The 20620-nt window shown below is 40.5% G+C and overlaps 1 protein-coding gene across 13 annotated transcripts in view; it reads left to right on the top strand.

The window, feature by feature from the left end:
• The window catches only part of SOX6 (SRY-box transcription factor 6), a 481944-nt gene that overhangs the window by 105332 nt on the left and 355992 nt on the right, over nucleotides 1-20620 (top strand). For 12 of the 13 annotated variants that reach the window (XM_081840681.1, XM_081840683.1, XM_081840680.1 and 9 more), the window contains one exon: nucleotides 3393-3463. The exons of the other annotated variant lie outside the window; for it this stretch is intronic. The gene's annotated coding sequence lies outside the window, so the exon portion shown is untranslated. The remainder of the gene's footprint in view (nucleotides 1-3392; nucleotides 3464-20620) is intronic. 13 annotated transcript variants of the gene reach the window in all.

The following is a 20620-nucleotide window of genomic DNA, read 5'->3' as shown; positions in this document are numbered from 1 at the left end:
TCAGCTCGCATCGCGCGAATGTTATTTTTGCAGCATGCGACACCGTGTACTGTGATGGGAAGTCGCCAGCTGAGCTGCTCTTGGGTAGAAGATTGGTAACGGTGTTGGATTATGTCCACCCGGATAAAATGCCAAACCGCAATTCAAGAGCAAACCCCCAAGCTGAGACTGACACAACAAGGTATTTCGCCCCTGAAGATCTGGTCTGGGTGAGGAACTATTCACGAGGTTCGCGGTGGGTGGCTGGTGTGGTCACCTGGGCTAGTGGACCTGTGTCCTATTATGTGACCTTGGAAAATGGGCAAGTTTGGAAGAGACATATAGATCAGCTGAGGCGCCGGGCGCTCAGCAGGGAGGAGTCTGATAATTCATCCCTGGCTAACGACGCAGAGCTGCAAGACCAGAGTGAAAATGGCCCAGAGGTGCAATCACCAGGGGCTTCAGCAAATGAACCAGGGTCTGCTAGTCCTCAGGATGACGAGGTACAGGTAGGGGACCCTGAGATGTCTGGGACTCCATCTGTTCCTGACGAAACCCCTATAGCAGCCCCCCCACCACTGGTGACACCCAATCCAGAACCGGCAACACCTGTTGTCAGGAGATCAAGCAGAAGTTGTAGGACCCCACAGTACCTGAGAGATTACGTCTGCTGTGCTCACTAGGGGGGGAGGGGTGTTGTGTATTGAGTCAAAGGATTTTATATCTGTATTATTATTGTCTGTAATTGAATTAGGGTAAAGTAACTGCCTTTTGGTTCCAGAGGGTACAGCTACTATTGGTTCATTTAAGCTGCTGTATTTGGATCCTCTGTCTTATTGGTTGCCTCCAAAAGGCAGGACTGTGATTGCCTGATATTGTTCCCTCCAAAATGTATCCCTTCTAGCTTGTTCCCTGTCCCTATAAATGTAGCTCTCCCCTCCTCAGGTTTTAGTCTTGTTGCTTTTAATAAAGAAGCGTTACTAGAGAACTGTCTCCAGCATATTATGTCAAGAGAGCTGAAATCACAAACCCCACGTCACAACACATACCATCCAACATCCTGCTGTGACACAGGCTTGCAGCTCCTTCCCCAAGCCCAGGAAGCGTTTGCCCAGCTTAGGGAAGGAGGTGTGATGCTCCGAGATCTCTCCCTCCTCCTTTGTTCCCAAAAGATGGCAATACTGCATAATGTTGCATACAGCCGGAAAAAAACCCACTGGCCTTTAGGTTGAAAAGTGGTTTTCCATACCTATTTTGAAGATTTAGTTAACGTGGAGAAATTACAGAAACTTATGGCATGTTTGTATATGTTTTTTTAACGCATGGGGACTGTATATATGGGAGCAGGGAAGCAGCCAGGTTGGAATGGCTTTAGGTTTCAGAGCAGTATTAGGTTGCTTAAAAACATGCAAAAAATTTATGGTACATCCCCTCCCCAAGATAGTTATTTGCAGGCCAGCTGCAAAAACTCCCAACCACTAGCTATCAAACTATTCTGCCCAGCCCCCAATTAAACAGGTGAGGTATGTCTGGTCTCTATTAGCCACCCGCCATGAATTCTCATTTAAGCAAGCCTTAGTGGCTGATGTTTCCATTTATTAGTGTATTTCAGTGATACGTATACCATAGATTCTTAGATAAATGAACCCAAAAGATGGATAGCTCAGTTGGTTATAGCATGGTGCTGACTATGTCAAGGTTGCAAGTTCAGTCCCCGTAAGAGACAGCTGCATATTGCTGCTTTGCAGGGAGTTGGACTAGATAATTCTCAGGGACCCTTCTAACTCTGAGATAAAGCTTCTACGTGAGGTAACAGATCAGCCAATTGCTGCCTTATAATCTGTCTCATGATTTCAGCATCTCTAACAGGGATGGAGTATCATGGCCCTTCCAGATGTTGGCTACCCAATTCCCTCTACCCCTGGCCATTGGCAATGCTCTCTGGGGCTTCTGGGAGTTGTAGTTCAGCAGTAGCTCGAAGGCCCAGGTTCCCCTACTGCTATATTCTGCTTATCTGATGAAGTTGCTTCCAATGTTTCAGCAATATAATACTAGGGAAAGGGCTGAAGGGTTGAAGGGTAGAGCATCTGTTTTGCATACAGGAAGCCCCTGGTTCATTCCCTGTCACCTCCAGGAATAGCCAGGAAAGATTCCCTGCCTGGAACCCTGGAGAGCTGCTGCCAGTCAGTGCTGACAATACTGGGCTAAATGGACCAAAGGTTTGACTCAATACAAGGAAGCTTTGTATGTTTCCCCTGATAAAAAAGCAGAAAAGTATTTTAAAACATTTCCACAATGTGTAGCGTCTCAGAGTCAGATTGACAGGTGAAAGACCACAAAAGGGCCTTTCAAAAGTAATATAATTTTGAAGTTGTGAAAGCTTTTGCGCATGAAGCCTTTGCGACTGCAATTCTGAGGTTTACCAGGCTCCTGGAAACGAATGCATTTTTTTACTTGCAGTTCCATCTTTCAAAATTATCAGTTGTGAACAATTCAGTGGGAGTAGTACAGGATTTCGATCCAAGCTTAGTGCTTTTGTATTCATGTCTATTTTCAGGGCAGCGTTACTGGTATCCATGCCCATGTTCTGGAAAGAAAATAAGGGCTTTGCAACAAAGTGCCTTTTGTTTTCCCGAGAACTAAAACAGCTGCATACAGACCAAACAATAAAAATAAACTCCTGCCGAACTACCTTCTAACACACGGGGGTTCTGGAGAGAGGAAACCAGGGATATTTAGAGGTATAAAGTGACTCATTGTGCTAGCAAAAGAATGTTATAAGGCAAGCCTGTGGCTTGGAGTTGCATCTGTTACCTTTCTAGTCAGTACTGACGGGCATTTAGGAAGGGAAGCAGGGGGCGGGGGCTTAAATTGAATAATGCCTAATACTGACTGCATTGTACTAGACTAACTTGCAGCCCAGTCCACAAGATACATAGACCAAAGAACTTGGACTCAGTCCCAAAGGCATTCACTATTGAATTTTAACCTATGGAGACTGAAAGCAGCATTTCTGTACTGTTTGGTCATTTGCATTGCATTTTCAACATTGAAAAAGCACATCTTAATGTTTTCTATTAACGTATGTTGGCATGCATAACAAAAAGCAATTTATCTTTTTTTTAAAAAAGTGTGTGTGTGTGTATGTTACAGTCTTGTCTCATGTTTGCCTTTCTGACAGTTTATAGACGCCAGCAATGGATAAGGTTGCTATGTGAAATGGAAAACAATGAAATATGTATTTCTCTTGGTATTCACAGTCTGAAAAGCACATCTGTGTAAAGCATTCATCTTAAATGGGTGGAAAGGATTCCCCCCCTCCCCCAATAAATGAATCAAAATGTCTCTTAAATTAAGAGGAATACAAAAAATGGCCATTTTGCTTACACTTTTCTTCCTCTTGTGTCTTTTAGGTCAGTTTCATGAATTCAAAAGAAACTTACCAGTGATTTCTGGGTGCCTGGGCTGGTTGACTTGTGTATTTGTAAGTACTGATATGTTTTATGACTACTTTGTACCTTACAGGAAGTTCCTCCCCCCCCCCATCTTTATGTGCTTTATTTGTAAAAAAATAAATAGAAATGAGGTGTTGATGTTCATATTTTGATTAAACAGCTGTGTTTTTCAGCACAAAATGGCTGCTATGGGCAGCAAAAGAAAGGGCTACTAGTGAGTGCCATCACAAAAAACATAGTGTATTTATAAATATATATTAAAAGGTTACATGTTGATTTTCCATAGATTTTAGTGTACAACACACATACACGGTTGAAATAAATAGCCTAAAACTTTGGGTGCAATCATACTTGCTCCATGCATGGAACATGCCGTGGAGACCTTTTCTCCCTGCCCCCCATGGCATCTTCATGCCTAACCACTGCTGCTTTCTTCTCACGCTACATTGCAACCAGACTATAAACTTCAAATTGGGCCCTTCTGTGTCTCGTACAGAAGCACTCAGCTACTGACTCCTCTTCAGGATCTGCATGCTGTGCTGCTCCACCTTTTGCTGAGGGTAGCCTATATCACAGTTATACTGATGCTTCATTGAGAGGTAAGGACTCATTGTCTGCCTCAGCTGCCTAGCAGCAATGTAATAATTAGATGAACAAAATAGTCTAGGTGCTTAAGCTAAATAAGAGAGTTAGGATTTGATGGAGGTACTTTTAAATTGGTATGCCTGCGTTCTGCATAAAGCAGAGATGGGGGAATGTTTGGCCCTCCAGATGTTGTTGGATTACAACTCCCATTGTCCCGGTTTATTGTCTGATGAGGGTTGAAGTTCAACAACGTCTGAAGGGCCGCAGGTTACCCACAGCCGGATGATACCCTTCTCATGAATGTTCTTTACTTACCCTGTTCACAACATGGAATAATTAAGACTGCAATCCTCTGAACATTTCCTTGAGAGTAAGCCCTGTTGAATTCACACTGTGCAGAATATTTAGAATGTAGAATTCAAATAAAAATCCCATTCTGAAACATGGATCTACATACAATAGTGAATATTTCCATTCTCTCTTGTAATTGGTGTTTGTGTAATGGTGGTGGTGGGGGGGGTGAATGAGCAAAACATTTACATGGACACTAGAATTTTCAAAGGATGCTTCCAGATGGGAAAACAGGTTGTCCAGATACTGCAATTGGGTGGTTGGCAGCATTTCTTTTAAATTTATCAGAATTCCCCCCCCCCAAAAAGAGTGAATCCAGATTAAATTAGGGGTGGAATATGGGATAGCATTTTGATTCCAACAACTTTGTGTGGATGCTGCAAAAAAATGACATGCAGGTGGAGCACCCACTTGTCTGGAAGCACCCTGTGGTGTAAAACATTGAATTTGTTCTCAGCTGAAAGAATCGTGAGTATGTTTGTTTGTTTGTGTGTGTGTGTGTGTGTGTGTGTTTTAATCATATTTGCTTAACCTGGAATGAAAAAAAACAATGAGTCCTGAACACTGACCCCTCAAAAAAGGCAAGCTGACTGAGGAAGAAATATTGACCTATGAAATATCAACCCTGCATTTTTCTACTTGTGGGTTTCATTCTGGTTTTGGTCAAATGAGAAGACATATGTGATCAAGCAACCAGCTTTCAGGTTACAGTGAGCAGGCTGTGTAGTTCATATATCGAATAATGAAGCATTATATGAAACAAGACTGATATTTAGTCTGTGCAAAGTTAACAGCAAAAGTCAAATTGACTTAGGATTTTATCCAAGTGAATTTCTTTAAAACAGCTGAGACCAGAATTTGATGTGTGTCTACTTGGAAGTAAGTCCCCCATATTCAGTTGGACTTCACTCCAAGTGTGCTTTAGGATGGCGGCCTAAGACACATTGATAGGGTCATGAAACAAATCTTACATTGCAGCTGATAATCCATGCTCTGTCATTGAAAGGATTTATGGTACTGTTTAGGAATTATTTATCAGAAAAAGTCTGCAATGGATTCTGGGCTGATTCACACATGCTTTGCATTACTTGATGTGTCGTTCCTTGATTGCTCAAACATTCAGTTGCAAATCCACTTAACTGGAAAGCATTGTCTTAAGTACTATGAGACAGTATGGAAGTTCTAGTATTTAAGCTGTTCTTTGTCATTCATGGGGATGCAGGTGGTGCTGTTGGTTAATCCACAGAGCCTAGGACTTGCCGATCAGAAGGTCAGCGGTTCGAATCCCCACGACAGGGTGAGCTCCCGTTGCTCAGTCCCTGCTCCTGCCAACCTAGCAGTTCGAAAGCATGTCAAAGTGCAAGTAGATAAATAGGTACCGCTCCGTCGGGAAGGTAAACGGCATTTCCGTGCGCTGCTCTGGTTCGCCAGAAGTGGCTTAGTCATGCTGGCCACATGACCCAGAAGCTGTACGCGAGATGAGCACCACAACCCCAGAGTCCGCCACGACTGGACCTAATGGTCAGGGATCCCTTTACCTTTACCTTGTTGTTCATGCATACATGTCATCATGAGATCCTGCAGTTGTTAAGGGATGAATATTGAGCTTGTGAACCAACCTCCACACAATATATTATATGTTGCCCTATTCAGGCATTCATCATCTTCAAGGTTAAATCAACACAAGAGAGAGGAAAGCAGGAATGAGTGGGCTAGCTTTGTGCTTATCCCATTGTTGTCACCTTCCACAACTTGTAGTTTTTGATATTCTAGGGACCCCTTCATGTTTTCACAGATGTATTCTGTAACATGAAATTCATGGAACAATAGTGCATTTGTGGAGGAATTATAATGAATCACCCACACACCTATCCAATGTATTAGTTATTCTGTGATGCTTTCCCAATGCTATCACATTATTGCCATCTTGAGGGACACTCTTGTGCTATAGTACAACAAAGAAGCAAAAATGTGGCAAGATTTTAGCAGGAAGTTATGGGATGTTCACTGATTGGAAGTGAAGCAGTATGGCCATTGCAAAATAAGATGAACTCTTGAATGGGGCTTGTATCACACAAATAAGTAATAAGAAACTGTTCATCCCAGTGAGTTTACAGAGCCAGTGTGATGCAGTTGTTAAGACTAGGATCAAGGGTAAAGGTAACTGAATGCAGCTCAATGTTAACCCACAGCGCCATCCGCATCCCTAGGATCAAAGTTACCCAGTTTCAAATCCCCACTCAACCACAAAGATCACAAGGTGACCTTAGGCTGAGAAATAGTGACTGCTGCTTCTAACTTGCAATTTGTGCTGCAAATTGTCTGGGCTTTCACTTCATAGTGTGTGTTTCTTATCTCTGCTTGTTTTTGCTGAGTTGTTTTGTATCCTATGTTTAGAGGCATGGTGTTGGGCAAATACAAACTTTTATTCGAAAGGTACATTTATGGAATGAAGGAGAACTACTGGAAGACTAGTAAATCAAGAGTGAGATAAATTGATGTGGTTTGTTTTTTTTTGTATTTTGCAATTACATCATGTTTTATAATATTTTTGCAATTACGGTACATAGTATGTATGTTTTTTAATGGTCTAAAAATGAAAGAGGATGTTTGATCACAGAAATGGCAAATTAGGGGAAACTGGTGGAAAGTATTTTTCAAGATAACATAGCCATGCATTTAGAAGAAAAAGCCTTGTTGAAGAGAGCCAGCATGGCTTCTGCAAGGGCTAGTCCTGATGCATGAACCAGTTAGTTATTTGAGGGTGTCATCAAGCATATAGAAAGAGGTGATCTGGTTGATATAGCATACTTGGACTTTCAAAAACTTTTGATAACGTGCAGTAACCAAATAATTGGTTAAGTAGCAGGAATAAATGGTCAGTCTCCAAATGGAAAAATGGAGAAAGGGTTGTCCCTCAAGGTTTGGTATTGGGACCTGTGCTTTTTAACTTGTTCATAAACAAGCAGTGAGGTGGCAAAGTTTGCTGACAGTACTAAATTGCTCAGGGTTGTTAACAATATATTTTAAAGAGCTCCAAAAGGAGTGAATGGGCAGGCCACTCCACTCCCCAATCTTGTGGTCTGGGCCTGTTGGCTGCATTCAGCCCCATGCCTCAAGGATGGCCCTGTTCATCCTTGGAAAGGAAAGGGCGCTCTCCCTAACTGACTGATTCATATACTTTTGTGAGTGAGGGAGTCTGTTTTGTTTTTTTAAAAAATATATTATTAGTCTTACTATTATTTAACCTCTGCTGTGATATAACTTTATACTTTGGTATGATTTTAGAGGAATTCCTGTTAAGGTAAATACCGGTAACTGGTACAGAACTGGCATCTTAAAATCTTTGGTAGTGCAAATCAAGATTTCAGAAAGCTAGGTTAGGAATACATTTGATCAGGGGCCAGCAGACTTTTTCAGCAGGGGGCCGGTCCACTGTCCTTCAGACCTCGTGGGGGGCTGGACTATATTTTGAAAAGAATATGAACGAATTCCTATGCCCCACAAATAACCCAGAGATGCATTTTAAATAGAAGCACACATTCTACTCATGTAAAAACACCAGGCAGGCCCCACAAATAACCCAGAGATGCATTCTAAATAAAAGGACACATTCTACTCATGTAAAAACACGCTGATTCCTGGACTGTCCGCGGGCTGGATCTAGAAGGCGATTTGGCCGGATCCGGCCCCTGGGCCTTAGTTTGCCTACCCATGCATTTGATGGTATTTTATGAATTTAATAATTATATACTACTTTCTGTAGGGTAGCCCTTGAATGGAATCTTATTGAGTGAAATTTACTGAACAGGTCAAGATGGTAGATTGTCTAATTCTCCCCCTTTCCCTCTTTGGAGTGTGCATGTAAGTATGTGCGCGCGTGTACACACCCCTCCCAATATTTCAAGGGTGGATTGATTCATCTCCAGATATAAAAACAAAATCACTTAGCGCAAGCCATTCATTCATCATAGAAGATGGTGCAGTAAAAGGTTAACTGCTCAGTGGATGGATGAGATCTACTATAAATAACTGTGCTGTTTAGAGGCCTGGCGATATAAGTTTACGGCAGGTAAAAGAGAGCTTTTACCCACTTAGCACAATGTTTGATAAAGATAGTACTATAAAAACATCTGTGTGTCTGATTGGAAAGAAAATGCAGCTCTTAATGAAACATGTAAAGTACGTGCAATGTGAAAACAGGTGAAAAGGGTGGTTTTTAATTTTTTTAAAAAAAGAACAACTTGAATTTAAATCCATGTTACAACAGTACCTGACTATTTCAAACAGGCTGCTGACTTCCCTCTTTAAAAATTTAAAACCATGAAGGTAAATTCCAGAACTGTTGTTATGTTTAGCTAAAGTTCTACTCACAGGCTACATTAATTCCACATATGCCAATGGGATTTAAGTAGCCTTTGCCCAGGGTTCTACTTTAGGCCACAATCCTGCATGCATAGAACAGTTTATGAGCTGCTTCTCATAGAGGTCCAGTGGAACCCTCTTGTCTTACACTACTCTCCTTCTGTTCTTACACTACTCTCCTTCTGCAACGTGACATGACTGCAACCCCTAGCCATCCCATGCTTAACATTAGCACACCAAGCATCCTGCTGTTTCTCAGGTCTCTATTTCTGCTTCTGCTTCGACTACTTCAGGGGGATGGCTATAAGGGCCTCAAATCCAAGGGAATGACCTGTCAAAGGGCTCAGTGTACCTGGCATAGATATGGTATGTCAGGTGGTAGAAGAAACAGTAGTAATGAGCCCTACAAAAACAGTAGTAATGAGTCCTACAAAAAGCCACTCTGCACGCTGCATGAAGAGCGTTGTGGCCCTTCTATTTTAGGTAAAGAAGACAGGAAAGTCAAGGTGGAGCGAGTTCTTTTTGGTATGAACATCAGTGGGGAGCAACATACTTGATCAGCTGCCACTGTTCTCTTAATTTGTTTTAATAAGTTGTGTTACTAAGTTGTGATTATTTAAGCTTTGGTGCTCCCTGTTTTACCCCATTGCTCCCTATTGCTCTTCTGAAATGGGCATGCTGGCTCAGGATACAGAAGTAAAGCGTTAAGAAGACAAAGTAGGAATATAACGCAATGGCTGGGGAGAGAGCCTTCTCCATGGTGGTGTCCCACCTGTGTTTTTTCTGGTGCCTACATTGTTAACTTTTTGCTGGTGAGCAGAGTAGGCCACTTTAAACCCTAGTTTTATTCTGCTTTGACCAACTGTTTAAATTTGTTATACTAGTATATTTATATTGTATTTGTATTGTAGATTACCACATTCTTAAATTTATTTTATTGTGTGGAAGCCACCCTGGCATACTCTATTTGAAAGGTGCAGTAAAAACACCTAACTGTGTACAGAATACCCATGTATACACAGTAGCAGATTGTGCAGAAACCTGCCTGTTCAGATGTACGTAAGCTTTGTTTCTGGAGCTTAAAAGAAGAGCGATTTACAGTGGTACCCCACAAGACGAATGCCTCGCAAGACGGAAAACCTGCTAGACGAAAGGGTTTTCTGTTTTGGAGGTGCTTCGCAAAACGAATTTCCTATGGGCTTGCTTCGCAAGACGAAAATGTCTTGCGAGTTCCTGCGGTTTTTTCCCCCTCCCCCCCCCCCTTTTCTAAGCCGCTAAGCCGATAAGCCGCTAAAAGCCGCTAATAGCGCTAATAGCGCTAATCCGCTAAGCCGTCAATGGGCTTGCTTCGCAAGATGAAAAAACCGCTAGACGAAGAGACTCGCGGAATGGATTAATTTCGTCTTGCGAGGCACCACTGTATCAGTTTCTTCACTTTCATTACCAGGTTTTGATCAGCTTCATGTGGACATGAACCTTTATAGTCATTTTTGTTTTCTTTATATGTTAGTTATAGAAACTTGCTCTATTTCTTTGTTATGCTGTACGTAGTTTCTACAGTAAGACTATGTCAAGGGTTTGCCTCCTCCCCTAGTTCAGCTTGTATTATTTGGTCATCCCCACTTTAACCCCAGTCTGTTGGAATTTTAATTTTTTTTGGAGGGGAGAGCTTGAAAAACAAACAAAGATACTGCAATTCAGAGAATTATATGCGAAACTTTGGAATATGGCAGGTTTGAACTAATTTGATTTGGGTCATTTGGGTTGGCTATGGAATCTGTGAAAATCTGAAAACGGTTCAAAATATTTTGGAATGACAAGCAATCTTCAGTGAGTGGCAATCCCTTTCTTCCTACATTATGAATTTCTTAAAATAAATAAATTGCTTTTGGTAATTCACGCACATCCAATGTAGGTGTAGACATTTGAATTATAAATGGTTTCTTGGTAAAATATCAGACTGTAAATCTTTATCTTATATTTGGTAGGGTAAATAAAAAATTAGGGAAAATGAAATAATGTGATGATTCTTTTACAAAATAGGGTTATGTAAATTGTTACATCTCTTTTTAGTTCTTTTTGCTTGTCTTTGTAATTTTGTTATAATTAGTTATTCTTTTAGTGATGAAGTGTTGCATTGGCTGTACACACAAGTTTTCTCTAATTTCATTTATAACAAAAAGAACAAAAATTGTAGTTTGTTTTTAATGTTTAATACTTTTTCAGCTTAAAACAAGATAGGGGAGAATATAATAAATACATATATACAGCCATTATATCATTACATAATGCAAATAAGATGTAACAAACATGTTACAAGAATAAACTAAGGAAACAAAAAATAATAATAATTATTTATGTAGCCCACTGGTATATACAGATGCTCATAGTTTTTCTCTTCTAAATTTTGTTGACTTGCAACTCCAAAGTTAGCCTGAAATACATTTCAAATCCCATATTACTTAACATGGATGGTGCTTTGGGTAGCTATGTAAAGATACAAGTGCACACAATTTACCTTTAGGGAATCTACTTTACTTTATTCAGAATGGCCATATCCCATAATTTTACAATATATTCTATGATCATCTGATTGGTTTTCCAATACTTTATGTAAACAATTCGAGCTGCCACACTCATATAAAATAGGCCATCTATTATCTAAAATTCATACCTAACTTGGATACCTTAAGGATGCCTTCTATCATATCAACCTGCACGGGAATTCAGATCTTCCACAGAGGCCTTTCTCAAGAGTTGCAAAACTGAAGGGGGTGCCAAAAAGGGAGAGGACTTTTTCATGAGTGCTTCCCAGATTTTGGAATTCCCTCTCCAGGGAAATTCGTCTGGCACCTACAGTGTTCTTTTTTAGGTGCCAGGTTAAAAGTGTGTGTGTGTGTGTGTGTGTGTGTGTGTGTGTGTGTGTGTGTGTTTAATCAGCCAATTCAGTTGAAATGATTTTTTAGATCTAAGGGGAAAGCAGTGTATTTTAAACACTGGAGCTGAGTTAATCCAGTCCGCTGAATTTGGAATGTGTGAAGGTTTGTGTTTTATAGGATCTAGTTATTGTTTCTCATTAAGAATTGTGTTTATTGCTGCTACAATTTATTTCCAAAATCTCATCACTTGTTTACCTTGCTAGCAATGGTGATAAAAATCTCCTTGCTGTTTGTCATGTTTCCAGCTATTTTCAGAACAATCCTGCTGCATCTTTGATGCTTTTACTAGAGTCATATACTGTATCATCTAAAGTGGCTCCTTAACTTTTTCAAGTCTCTTAAACTGAGTAATCTTATTTTATACAGTTTGTCTTCCCACTTGCCTTTGCCTTATGTTCAATATTCACTGTTGGATAGGGCACTATTTAAGTTAATTGCAAAATTTTGTGTCTTCTATACCTAACAGTATGGATGTACTTGGCTACCATTGAAGAAGTTAAACCCAGTCCCCCCCTCTATATTATAGAGTGAGATTGTTCCAAAAAGAAGCCATTTATAGTATCAGTAAGCTGCTTCTCCAAACCATGTACAGATGTGTCATTCAGCCAGTTAATATCGGGGTTGTTGAAATCATCCATTATTATTTTTTTCTCTGGCAGATTTTGCCACTTCATTAATATCTTTCAACATACTGAGTTGCTTGGCTGCTTCTTCTTTTACATGGCTTATATCATATCATGCCATCACAGCACATTCTGCAGTTTCAAGTTAATTGCTCAATTAACAGCGGTATTCATAAAGTGCTAGGAAAATTCCACAACTAATGATTTGGACAATTTCAAAATAGGTTGGTATTTCATAGTTTTAAATGTCAGGCATGCCAGTATATGCAGGCACAGGATCATCTAAGCTTTGAACTCTTATGTAGGTATAGAGGCTAGAATTTGTGAGGGGAGTTTTTCAGCACCACCCCTTCCTTGTATTGGGGAGTTCTGCGGCCACCTTTTTAACCTCCTGGATTCCTGGGGGGAAAATTAAAAATATAAATTGACTCCTCAGTTGCTTATGGTTGTATTTTACCAGAATGAAATAATAAGCCACATTAATAGGCTTTTGTAATCTACCATCTTGGTCTTGGTGAGCTTTGTGATGGTTTCTTGTCAGTGCTTTTGACTGGATACTTGAATGTATGAGAACCATTGTTTATAAGTCTCTTGCATCCTTTTTTTTTGCATCTGCCACATTGCCTGGATATTGGAGGTGGCGGATACTATTATTCAGCCACAACATACCATTTTACTAGAGGAAAAAGACCCTCCCCCCTCCCCCCCGCCTTGGGGATATGACAATTGTGCCTGTAGATTCTTTGCCGAATCTAAAAACATTTTCATAAGTACTACAAAGGAATAGGGTAGAGGGCATAGACACACAGCTCTGAAAAAAGGTAAATTACCTGTAATGTTAATGCTTTCGTACAAATTATCACTGAAAGACACAATACTGGTGATAATCTGAAGTAAGCAAAAATAAAACAACAGTTCAGAAACATTGTGTGATCTAGCCAAACATAAGCACATTTAGCAAAAGGTAAAGGTAAGCCCCAATGAACACAGTGAGCCATACTTCTGGTTAAACAAGCAGAGGATTGGGATTGGTAATACCCGGTGTTTGTAATTTGAAGTATCTGCTTGAGTCCAGGTAACTGGATTTACACCTGTGTTTAAGGATTACATGCGTCTCTAAACAATGCCTTGCTAGGAAGGTGTTAATCATCAGGCTCAGGAAAGTAATAATAATATGTATAAAATGTTAGTTGCTGCAGTGATATTCAGGTCGTCTTCTCAGGACTGTTTTTGTAATCTCATAGATACCTCAAGGACAACACAATTTACATGCTCTAACAAAAAAGGAAAAGAGAAAAAAAAAGAATTATATTACCCCTTTTGGGCATGCAACAAACTACCATTAACATTTTTTCATCGGTATTCTTTTTAGAGTTTTCTAAACTGAACACTACAATGCTAACAGCTTATTTTTATAAAGAGGTTATTACAGTACTTTCACATCTTTATAGTACTGTAGTAAAGCTGAATTTACTACTATAGTGAAGGTAGAGTGAGGCTAAAGCCAGAGTCAACATAAAAATGATTCAACACCCTTTGCAGATAGGGCGGGGGAAAGACCTTCTTGACTTGAGATCTGATACTGTACATAGCTAGAGGGCAGTTGTTTAAGGGTTGCCAATAAAATGTGCACACCACTGACAACAGCTGCTTTCTTATTGGTTCAGCATTGAATACTGAAATGTGAGGGATACCTTTTCTTCTCTGTAAATACTTGATTAACATCAAATGTTTAATAAGAGTCACATGCACAAATGGAAAAGAGAAACCATCCTCAAGATTAAGTGTCTGAGACTGGCTGGGAACAAATCCAAATACCTGATTTTGTACTGTTGTGCCTACAAATTACTCTTTTAAGTATTGTGGTGTAAAACCTTTAAGGTGCTCCTTTTAATTTGAGCGTGCTGACAAGGAAATATAGATTTGTTTACGTGTATAGAATTAAAGTAAACTTGTGCGCTGGGAATTGGCAAATCACATTGAGACCAATCCGGTGCGGAAATTGATCTTATTATACTGCATGGGGATGATGCCTGATCCTCTCTAATATGTGAGGGCAGCACATGACACAAGCAAGGACTTGTCACAATACATATGTCAGAATTTTTTCCCCTTCCTAGAGTAGGAGAGAAAAAGTAGGGAAAAAACTCGGCACTGTGCTGAATTATTTGGCTTGGGTGGAAGCTGTGTTCACCTCTGTTTGCACATGCTTCTTCTGCATGTTCTGTTGCAGCCTTCCATAATCACATGTCCCATTATCCTTGACCATTGGCCATGGTGGCTGGTGATGGTGGGAGTTGGTGCCCACCATATCCGGCAACTCAAGCCTAGGGAAGGCTGCTCTAGCATATTCCATACCAAGTAACTTGCATCATACACTTGCATTCAGAATTATGTAAGGGAGCATGGTCCCACTCTATTCTGCCTTGGTCAGACCACACCACTGTCCAGTTCTATGCAGCACAATTTAAGAAGGATATTGACAAGCTGGAACGTACGCAGAGGAGGGCAACCAAGATGATAAAGGATCTGGAAACCAAGCCTTATAAGAAGTGCTTGAAGGAGCTGGGTATGTTTAGCCTGGAAAAGAGGAGAGTGAGAGGGGATATGATACATGGGCTGTTACATGGAGGATGGAGCAAGCTTGTTTTCTCCTGCTCTGGAGGCTAGGACTTTGAACCAATAGATTCAAGTTACAAGAAAGGAGATTCCGACTAAACATCAGGAAGAACTTCCTCACAGTAAAGCTGTTCAACAATGGAACGGACTCCCACAAGAGGTGGTGACTCTCTTTCCTTGGAGGTTTATAAGCATGGGTTGGAGGTCCACCTGACATGTATGACTTAGTTGAGATTCCTGCATTATAGGGGGTTGGACTAGATGACCATTGGTATCCTTTCTAGCTCTACAATTCTGATTCTCAGCCCCTAAAAGGACTGTTCCTCTTCAGGGATCCAGGCAGTCTGGGATAGGATCCTTGTACTGCTGTTTCCTTGTACTTCTTTCCTTTACTTCTAAAACCTTCTGTTGCTGCACAATATAAAACATTCAAAGACTTGGGCTTGAGACTGACTGCCCATCCCAAACCTGAGTGATTTATTGCTATATATGCAAAATTTTCTTGAGAAAGGGAAAATTTACCCCTTTTCTTTCCTCCCTCCTGAAAAGCTCCCTACCATGGGAAGGGGGTGTTTAATGCAGTGCATACCCACTTGTTATACCTGATTCCCTTACTATAAACCTCAATGGGCTCAAGGAAGCCAATTCCCTGTCCCTACTCCCACTTGAATGGACATGTCCAATATTCTGGTAGTCCTGGAAATGAAAGGTCCTTGTCACCCTGGGCTTTTTTTAAATTAAAAAGTGTATTTTAATATAAATACTTTCCCTGAGCAAAGAAAAACTAATACCATATTTTTGAAAGGCACTATTGCACTTCCAAACTGATAGGTAAGGACTATCCAAGTTAGGTATTAAAAGAAAATTTACTACTGCTGCTGCTGCTACTACTATTGTTATTGGTTCAGAAGCCTTTTGAAGCTCTTTATTGTTCTTGTCTAGGAAGACAATAAGATTTTTGAGACAGTTTTATTTTTTAAATATAAGATTTCCCCTCATAAGAAAAGTTCAGGTTGAAACTGAATAAATAAGTCTGCCAATTTCCCAAGGGTGAGACCACTGCTTTCCCATGCCTCTTTTTAGCTACAATGACAATGACACTTTGATAGACAAGGTTACCTATTCTGACATAACAGACCTTCTGCTGCTTAGCTGGCTTTTCTTACTGAGGCTTAGCCTTATGAAATTTATTAAAATTTAAATGGTATTGTGAGTGCTATCATTGTACAAATGAGTGCTTAATTGTCTTTTTTTCTTCTAAGAGTGCCAGCAATGACTTCGTAGATTAAAATCACCTTTGTGAGAATATCAGCATTTATCCAGTAACCACTGAAAAAACAAGGGAAGTGTTTGTTCAGTTTCTGCTAGCAGCAACCTATTGCCTGTGCAGTTTGTGGAGTGCCTCTCCATCATCTTCAGAGGGGGAAAAGAGTGCCCTGTAGGCTAAAGAAGAATAAAGTCTTGAGTGTCTGAGAGATAGAGACTCTAGACAAGTGAACATTTTCTCAGGAAACTCCAGTCTGCCATTATATTAACAAGGAAGTGTTTAAAAAGGTTTTAGGGACATATTAGATGGAAGAGACAAATAGCTATTCTGTTCTTGAGCAAGCTGTAGTGAAAGTGCTGAATAATGAATTAGAGCAGTTGTGATGAATCTGCAGACAAGAAACTTTCGACTTTCTCCTCTCTCTCTCTCTCTCTCTCTCTCCCTCTCCCTCTCCCTCTCCCTCTCCCTCTCCCTCCCCCCCCCCGCCCCGCGTGCCTTTGCTCTCCTATGACTTTTCAGGTCCAGTGGACAAGCTCAAGCAGTTTCCTCCCCTTTGAAAGGATTTAGCCTAGGAATTGGCCTTCTGCCACATTTAATCTCTCTCTCATTCTTGGGAGGCAAGAGCTTTGCTGCAGTAGCAAACAAGGAGAATATATCAAGACTAGGAGAGATGGTACAGTACAAGGAGGGGCAGCCACACACATAAATTCAACAAGATACACACAAAATAATATTGGCCAAGTTCCAAAGATATGTGAAATCACTTTTGTGAGTCCAGGGTGGGGGGATGGTTTTCCTCAAATAGTTGCCCCCCCCCGCCGCCATTCCACATGCAATTGTGTAGCATTTATGTAATTACATAAATGGGTGGGGTGTTTGTGGCAGTTTTTTTTTTTAAATTATTTAGCAGGATGGGATGGCTATCCCATAGGCTTGTGTGTGCTAGTGACCCTTCAGTTTGATATTTATCAGATCAACAATCATGTTTATTACACTCAAGTTTCCTTTATATCCTCTTGATACAATTAAGGCTGAATAATGAGACCAGGTGATTGACTGACCTGGCAGAAGTGGTGATAGAATCCATAAAATAAAAAGGAAAGTAAACTAACTAAAATAACTAATATTCTACCTAGTGAGAAATGCTTAGTGGCCTGGGCTACCAGAAATATCTGTTGCTGGCTGCTTGCTTAGAATACTTAAATTGAGAGATACAAGGTATTCTAGGTGCATCTTTACATTAGTTTACTTATTCCTCCTGTGCTTAAAGCAGCCTTTGCCAACCTGATTTCCTCCAGATGTTTTGGACTATAACTCTCATTGCTGTCTCTGTGGCTGATGGGAGTTGTAGTCAAACATCTGGAGGGTATCAGATTGGTGAAGGCTGGCTTAAACTTCCAACAGTTGTCTGAAAAGAAAAACAAAACCTAGTAGCAATTTCCCATGGATGAGAACAGCAGGGTGCCATATATATATCATCTACCAGTTATGATGCCCCACATGCAAAATCCACCAGTTTTATGCATTTGCACAAATGAATTAAGTAGAATAATGAAAGTTATTCACAGTATATGGTTCATATTTTTATTTCAGTTTGCATTTAGCCTATGGCAGGCTAGAAAGACAATAGTTTGGCAGCTGGCTCCTCGTTTTGTAATGGGGTTTTTTTCAGGCCAAGGTAAATTTGTGCTTATGATGTAACCTCTACCATCTAAACAAAGTCTCATGTTTATGCAGATTGCCAGATTGGCACTGAGGTACCCTGAAGCCCAGTCACATCAAGAGTGGAATGGGGCTGTTAACAGGAACACCCTGTGCTTGTTTGTTTGACAGGAATATATTCTTGTTTAATGCTGAATATGTACCGGTACATCTTGCTGGCATTGTGGGTGATGTACATCACAATGATCTTATTTTCAGTTATTGATTCTGACTTGCTGTCTGCTTGTTATTCTTTTATTATTCGAATTAGACAGATTTGGAAACTGGATGAGAGAAAGGTCAGATAAGTGATTTTAGTACTTATGATAACACAACTTCCTAATGTGCATGTAATCTGAAGTGTAGCCTTCTTTTGTTGCACAAATGAGTTTAATGTTTAACCAGCTTTGCCATGCTGTTGGATCGGTGATAGGTATAGTAAACAAGGAAAATGTCTTTCATTGTGGCAGTGGGATCTTTGTGGCAGCTAGCCTTGTGTCCTATGGACTTTAAGGGCAAATTTTGCTGTCACTGCAACAATGTCCTCCAACATACCACATGATTTTTCCCACATAGAAAACCAACCACATTAAAATGGATTGTTTTATTCAAATAATAAAATTGATGAGACAGGTAACATTGGCCTGTCTGTTGTGTCCTTCCAAGTTCCTTATATAGCATTGGTACTGTTTCAATGATTTGGGGTGGGGTGGAAGTGGGGCAAAATTGCTGCATGCTAGCAGTGGATAACCTTTTTCAGCTAGAGGGCCACATTCACTTGTGGGTGCAGCTAGGGTCAGAAATAGGAAGCACAACAGATGTGACTCCTCTTTTTTGCATGGTAGGGTACATTGAAGCCCCTCTATCTTCCATCCGTGCTACCAAGAAGCATTATCACAGTTCAAAGACATATTTCCACCTGGCCAAAACACTTGAGGAGAGCACAGAGCAGGGCCAGTGAGGTGTGTCACATGGTGAAGGGGAATAACAGCAGGAGGACATAGCCTGGGGAGAGACCCAAAGCCCAAATAGAAAGGGTCAGATGACCAAATTTGACATCTGGATCTGTGGTTCTTAATGTCTGCTGTCTTCTGACAGAATTCCATTCCCTCTTCAAGGAAAGAATTGCATTTTCAACAGTTTAAACTTAGCGTTGTGCATATGAACAACTGTTTAAACTTAATGTTGTGCATATGAGATGGACTGGAGATCTTCTCAGGCTTCTTATGTACACTGGTGGAGGAGGTGAGGTCTCAGGTTAGATGTTGTGGTTCTGTGGGTTTTTATTTCTAGGGACAGTTGAAGGCAGCAATGCTTCTGAACCACAGGAATGATGGGTAGAACACACATGACAAACAGCTCAGTGAGCATTACAAGACAGAGGATACAGTACAATTTTAGAGCCTATTTCATGGTGACGATGGCAGCAGAGGGGGACTATTTTTATACCACCATTGCATCTGCTCATTGCCATCCAGCAGAGCTTTCTTCATTTGCATTTCTAGAACAGTTTGCTGGAACCCTTGGTAGCCCATTGTGATATATTTACACAGCATTTGGCAGATAAAATTGCTTGCATCTGCTCCAACTTGGATGCTAGTTTGTTTCAGTGCAGTTCTTTGCTCCTCCGTGTACTTTTGCTTGGATGATTTTCAGTTGTTGTGGTCTGAGGAATGGATAGGATGTTGGAGAAATGTGGTGTACCACTTGTGTACTCAAGTTTTGTTCTTCTTGGCTAAAGGGAGTGACCAGCTGGGCCCAAGAGGTGGTCAGTTCTTCTTTGGGAGAGGGGGTGGTCAGAGCTGCCTTGAAGGAGGCAGCTGTCAAAGCTACTCCTTAAGAAGCGTCCCTTTTCCAAATATTGTCCCATTTGTAACCTTCCCTTTTAGTGCTTGAATGAGCATTGGTAGCCCAACTCCAGACATCCCCGAATAAAGAAAGATTATCTGGATCCATTTCAGTCTGGTTTTTGGAACTGAAATTGTACAGCTTTGGTTGTCTTGATGGACAATCTTAGCTGCAAAAGAAACAATGGAGTGTTTTTAATATCATTGACCATCATATCCTTGTTTCCATGCTCCAGTGGTTCTGTTCTTACCTTGCTCACTGATTCTAGAGGTAGTGTTGGAAGACTAGTGTTTTTGTACTTCCTGAAACAGGCTGATCTTGCTACAGTTTAACATGCTATAATAACCTCTAAGTTGCACTAGTGTTATATATGACCTATGAATAGCATTCAGAGAATGTATCTAGTTCAAAATACTGTGGCAGTTTATCCTGATTTGCTTGTGAGTTGTTTATACATCCTCCCATTAGTTCATTCCATACTTTTTAATGCATTTTCTAACTGGGATTTTAATTCTCTCTTATTTATTGAACATTCATCCTGATTTGTTTGCAGAGTGTTTCTACATCTTAAAGTGCATTTGTTGCGCTATTGCAGTAGAGCGCTTTAATACACTTTAATTGCACAAATCTAAATTTTCAGTATATACTTGAACCCCTCTTGCAAAATAGTGACAGTCTGGAGGCGCCCCAAGTACAATTCATAGTGCTTCTCTTGTCATTTAAAAGTCTGGGTAACTTGGGGACTGGTATGTTTGTTGGATTCCTACTTTGCTGGTGTTTCAGAAGCTACTGAAAGCCTTCATAATCTGCCTAGGTGAATAAAAATCTTTGCCAGCCTTTAATTTTTATCAGTAGCACTGAGAAATAGGATGTTTTTGATGATGTTTT

Source organism: Podarcis erhardii, assembly GCF_964252035.2.
Source record: "Podarcis erhardii genome assembly, chromosome: 1".
NCBI lineage: Eukaryota > Metazoa > Chordata > Lepidosauria > Squamata > Lacertidae > Podarcis > Podarcis erhardii.
The sequence above is the reverse complement of the archived record's forward strand: the minus strand, read 5'-3'. Positions and strand labels throughout refer to the sequence as shown.